This window comes from Diceros bicornis, chromosome 26 (assembly GCF_020826845.1).
Source record: "Diceros bicornis minor isolate mBicDic1 chromosome 26, mDicBic1.mat.cur, whole genome shotgun sequence".
NCBI lineage: Eukaryota > Metazoa > Chordata > Mammalia > Perissodactyla > Rhinocerotidae > Diceros > Diceros bicornis.
The window spans coordinates 28,236,457-28,242,675 of NC_080765.1; positions in this window are offsets into that span (position 1 = coordinate 28,236,457).

Sequence of the window (6,219 nt, forward strand, 5' to 3'; positions counted from 1 at the left end):
CTTCGTGCTTTTTTGTTTTTGAACTAAGAAAACAGTATGGAATGCTAGCTATGGGTTTTTTTGTTGTTTTTTTTTAAAGAAGGTACAGCCTGGCATTTTTCATCTGGAAAGAGGTGGGGCGAAGTAGGAAAAAACAGGAAGTATCCTTAGATAAGATGAGCCAAGCCTTTCATTATATACTTAAGGCACCTAAGTTCTGGAGTTCTCATCTCACATTTAATGTCAGCTGGAATGAAAAAATCTGGGCTTTTTGTTCCTGTCGTCCAATGGATTCCCAATTATACCATGTTCGTTCTGAGAAAGCTTGCGTTTTAAAAAGTGTAAACATTCTGCTCTTTTGACTTTTATTCTTGAATACTTCATCCCACTCCTAGAGGTAATACTATCATTTTAAAAGTTGAAATTGAAAAAACATACTGCAGTGTTACAGGCCCAGATACATAGGCTTTTAAAGTGAGGTCTTCTGAAGCCCTAACAGTTTGAAATTACCAAGTCAACCTTAGTTGTAGTTCTATTCTTGAGTGTCACTACTGCCTCTAAGTTGCCATGTGACCTAGGGCAGGTAACTTATCCTTTTTGGCCTCCTCCCCATGGGTAATAGGATTGTTTTGAGAAGTAAATGAGTTAACATATGTAAACTGACTACAGTACTGCATGGCAGTTAGGTAAGACTCATATTTCATAGTTACAGAAAATAGTAAATGAAATATGAGTCTGTTCTAAGTAAACTTTAAATAGTTATGTTCACCTGGCTTCCAGTACATGAACAGACTTGACTTGCCTATAACTGTTTAAAGTTTACCTCATAAGATAAATGAAAGCAAATATTTAAAATTTTGGTGAGGTTCAAGTTAATACTGAGACACAGTAAATGTCAGGATAACAAAAAATTAGAGTAATTAGAAACTATACTCCTAAATCTAGTCACTAACCAAAAATTCTAGCCAAAAGCAGAAATCCATAACAGAACACTTAGAAACTAAGAATGAATACACTTCCTATAAAACATTTACTCAGTTAATTTTGTAAACAAAGCTATACATTCTAATTCATAACCCTGACACCAAAATCTGAAACATAACTTTTAGTTTATTATTGTTTTTGAATGCATAGGCAAGATATTAGCTTTGAAGCCAGTGGCATTTGAAAGAATACACTGTAAAAAGCATTTTCTGGGAACGCAATTAACCACACTAATAACTCAAATGAACTATTTGATCATCTCAGTAGATGTAGAAAAGGCATTTTATATCTCACTGTTTATTCCTAATAAAATCAAATGACCAGTATCATGTTTAATAAGGAAATACTGCAGTGGCCTAAATACAAAGGTTTATTTTCTCATTTAAAAGAAGGCCAGAAGGGCGTGGCATAGTGATTAAGTTTGGTGTGCTGCGCTTCGGTGGCCTGGGGTTCATGGGTTCGGATTCCGGGCGTGGACCTACACCACTTGTCAGCCATGCTGTGGCAGCGACCCACATACAAAATAGAGGAAGATTATGAAAGATGTTAGCTCAGGGCTAATCTTAAGCAAAAAAAGTGGAAGGCTGGCAACAGATGTTAGCTCAGGGCCAATCTTCCTCACCAAAAAAAAAAGTAAAGAAGGCCAGAAATATTCCAGAATCATTTCTGGTATAAGCATCAAGAAGTCATTAGGCACCTGGCTCCAACTAGCTCTAAATCACCACCCAGGATGTGCTCCTTAATGTCATGTTACAGGATGATGGATTTGGCTGCTAACATTCTAAGCTATAGGAAGGAAGAGGATGAAGAAATAAAGGAAAACTGCCAACATTCTTAAGGTTTCCTGGAAGTTTCACATGCTATTTGCATTCACACCTTACTGGCTGTTTAGTAACATGGCCACAGCTAGGTACAGAGAAGGCTGAGAAATTGTCATATTTCATACAATGCCACACGACATGAAATTGGGTTTTGGCTACTAAGGAAAAAGAGACTGGATGTTATAGTAGTAAATTGCTGTCTACCATAAGATACTATGGCAATCTATTGGGGAAGAAAGCTGCCCTCAAGCTATTGCCAAATGAAAAAACCATGCTTTTATATTTTCATATGACTCCATATGACCTAGATATTTATATGCATATATAACAGTGGTAATCTTTGGGTCATAGAATTGCAGATGAGTTTTCTTTAAATTTTATCTGCATTCTAAAAATTCTAAGCTGAAAAAGCTTTTATGTTTATGCTCAATGTTTTCCAAAATTAAAATACAAAAAGGTGGAAGTTCTTCCCACCCACTCAATTACCCTCTAGGAGACAGTGTACCAGTTCCTCATCTATCCTTGGAGATACTCAGCATGTGCAAGCAAATGAACTGTTCTGTGCTTTGATTTTTTTTCATGTAACAATATAGATAGCTTGGAGAAAATGCCATTATCAGTATGAACTGCTTAATAGAACAAAAGAATAGCCCCTGCTCTCCTCTCCTGACAGCAGATGGTATCCGTCAATCATTTATATGTTGCAAGTGCTCTGTACCGAAGCTCTGGCACAGAATTTCCTCATAGTTTCCGTGTGTCTCCAGCCTCTGCCTCCCATGGCTCCATTCCCGTGGGCCCGAGCATGCTTGTGTCTTCCCCAGTGACCCTCCCCTGCCTCCTGCCTTGTCCTGGCAGCCCGGCATGGTGGAGTGAAACAAGGAGGGGCTTTGGAGTCAGGTTCAGGTTCTAGTTTTTTGCCACCTGTAGCATCTTGGGCAAGTCACTTAACTCTGGGCCTCTGTTTTTATATTCTTAAATGGTGAAAGTGTTAAACATCAACTTTATAGGTTTTGGTGAGGATTTAATGAGATCAACAGAATACCAGATACAATAGATACTCTATAATCATAGGTGCTGTTATTTCTCCTCAAACTGCCTCTGAGGATTTCTCCTTTTTTTATTTACCACCTTAACTGTGGTGACTTCCATTTCATCACTTTGTTCATTTCACAGCCTCTCCTGTTCTCATGGAAACCAATGACATTTTGCTAAGGATACTAATAACCTAATATTTGCAGAGGCAGCAAAAAGGTCGATGCTTTTGATAAAATCTGACAATTCCTCTATGTTAAGGTTAGGATCAGCTGCAAGAAGGGGAAAAAAACCCAAAGTAACAGTGGCTTAAACAAGATATTTATGTTTTTGTATTAGTTTCCTGAGATTGCTGTAACAAAGTACCACAAGTTGGTTAACTTAAAACAGAAATTTATTGTCTAGCAGTCCTGGAGGCTAGAAGTCTGAAATTAGGGCATGCTCACTGTGAAACCTCTAGGAGAATCCTTGTGATTTGCAGCAATCTTGGGCCTTCTCTGGCTCACAGCTGCGTAACTCCAATCTCTGCCTTCATTGTCATGTGGTGGTCTCCCTGTGCGTCTTCACATGACCATCTTCTTATAAGGACACTGATCACAGTGGAATAAGGGCCCACCCTACTTTGGTGTGACCTCATCTTAACTAGTTACGTCTGTAATGATGCCAGTGCCAAATAAGGTCACATTCTGAGGGACTGGGGGTTAGGACTTCATATCTTTTTTTGTGGGGGACATGATTCAATCCATAACTCTCAAATTCAAGAACCCTGGAGGTAGTGAGACTAGGCCTGGTAAGCAGTCCATGGTGTCAGGCACCTAGATGCCTTCAGTCTTGATGCTCTGCCAGGAATGACTCCCATTCCTAAGGACACTTCATGGTTCAAAGATGGCAGTTATGATTCTAGCCATCACATCCACATTCCAGCCAGCAGGAAAGAAGAGGAGTAGTAGGGTATACTCCGTCCTTTTAAGAACACCTTGGGGCCGGCCCCGTGGCTTAGCGGTTAAGTGCGCGCGCTCCGCTACTGGCGGCCCGGGTTCGGATCCCGGGCGCGCACTGACGCACCGCTTGTCTGGCCATGCTGAGGCCGCGTCCCACATACAGCAACTAGAATGTGCAACTATGACAACTATGTACTGGGGCTTTGGGGGAAAAAAAGGAGGAGGATTGGCGATAGATGTTAGCTCAGAGCCGGTCTTCCTCAGCAAAAAGAGGAGGATTAGCACGGATGTTAGCTCAGGGCTGATCTTCCTCACAAAAAAACAAAAGAAACACCTTGAAGTCCCATTTGAAAGTTCTGCTCACATCTCCATAGCCAGAACTTAGTCACATGGGCACACTTAGCTAAAGAACGCTGGCAAATGTGTTTGTTCTGAGAGGCTATGCAGCCACTGGGGAGAGCAGAAATCAGGAGATAACCAGCTGTGTCTGCCACACACTCCTGGTGCTTGCTTGTCCTTGATTTTCTGACACTCTTCTGGTTCTTCAGGTCATTTCTTTCCCCTCTAAACTTCCAAATATAGGCATTTACTAAAAGTTTTATCCTCAACTTTCTTCTCTACTAAATCTCCCTGCAGTACAAATCTGACCCTGCAACTTCCCCTAATCACAACGTTTTGATCATTTCTGCTACCTTTTTGGATGAAGTAAAAGCAATTTGCCTAGCATTCAAGGTTCTCCACAGTATAGCCTCATCCAATCTTGGTTTCTTCTGAACCTCAGTTTCCTTTTTTGAAAATAGAAACGATACCTGCTGTAACTCCACAAGCTGTGAGGATTAAAATGGAAGTGTAAGAGGAAGCAGGTGTTAATCTGTACAAGTCTGTAAACATATAAGGCGTCTAGTGCTCTATTCCTTCACATGGATGGGCCCTATGCTCTAGCCAGTCTGGACTCTTCCCTGACTTATGAGTCTGTCTAGTAGAAATGGAGAGGGCTTCCACACATCTTAGCTCTGAAGAGGAAGGCACTGTCCCTTCTAGCAAACCTCGTTTATGCCCATGACCCAGACGTGCAGCTGCACCTTGATTCTGGTCACTGGGCATTTTCCTCACATCCTGTCTGTTTTCAGCTGTTTCCTTTTGTTGAGTTCCTGTGCTCTGCTCATGGGACAGACACACCTACTAGACAACAATATTATACCTCTGGCAGTGGCCATTACAGTTTTGTCCGTGTTGTGATGTGCTGGCACACACATGGGGTAGCAAGGAAATGTATTAATCAACTTCAAGAACCCCAGAGATATTGAGACTAGGGCTGGTATGACAGTCCCAGATATTTCCGTGTCCTCTCCTTCCACTCCCAACAGCCATTTCTACATGTCCGTAGGAGTTCCTCATGGGCAAGTGTGGTAGGAAGCAAAGCTGTCCCACATGAAGCCAATCTTCATGACCTGGACATGCATTAGGCCCATGTAGGGAAGGGTGAGTCACTTTTGGCACATCTCAAAAAGCATGGGCTCAGGGGCAGCACTTTTGTCTATGGCCCAGTAAAGAGGCTGGCAAATCCTCTCTCCAAAAGCAGCTATAAGGATGGACACATTTGACAAAAATGACCATTTCACTTCTCTGGAAATCAAACAAAGGTAGATGACAATCGGAGAAGTGTTGATGCCTGAAAAGCCACTGAGGTGTGGGTAAGAACATTTACACTCTCTGTCGTTCTTCCCTGGGGCTGCTCCCAGCCTCTCCCTTGCCCCAACTCTGTAGGACTGGTAACTTCTTTGTCATGATGTTAGCAGAAGTGACATTTGCAGTGGTGGGCAAGAGGGGAGGGCCAACAGTTCTACTAGTTTGATGTTGTGGTCATCGTTGAAGAAAACATATTCCTGGGTGAGGCTATGCACGTGTACACCAGGGACCAGAGGGATCCCAAGCTAACCACACAATCCTAGCTGACACCAAGGCCGCGTTCATGTGCTGAGGAGACACAAAAGGGCACAGTAGAATGGAAAAACTGGGACAGACTTGAAAATGGCCTGAATTTTGAGTGTGCTCGCTTACCCACACACAGATCCGTTGACAGAAGCCTTACAAGGTCCAACTTTTTAGCACCACTTTAGTTTGATCGTTAACTGCCACTAAGCTATGCAGACACAGGAAGTCAGATTTTAAAATAAAAATAAAAAGAATAAATAATAGACATTAGTAGCTACACACTACAGAGGAGAAAGATTCCATAAATGTAGCCTAGGCAAGCTACTAAACAAGCAAGCAAACAAAAACAGGAACAACCTTCAGGGGGTTCAGAATCTAGAGTTGCTACAATTATTAACTAAAATATCTGGTTTTCAACAAAAAATTATGAGAAATGCAAAGAAACAGGAAAGAATGATCCACACGGAGGGAAAAAGGCAGTAAATAGAAACTGATTATTTACAGATGATGGATTTAGTGAACAGCCT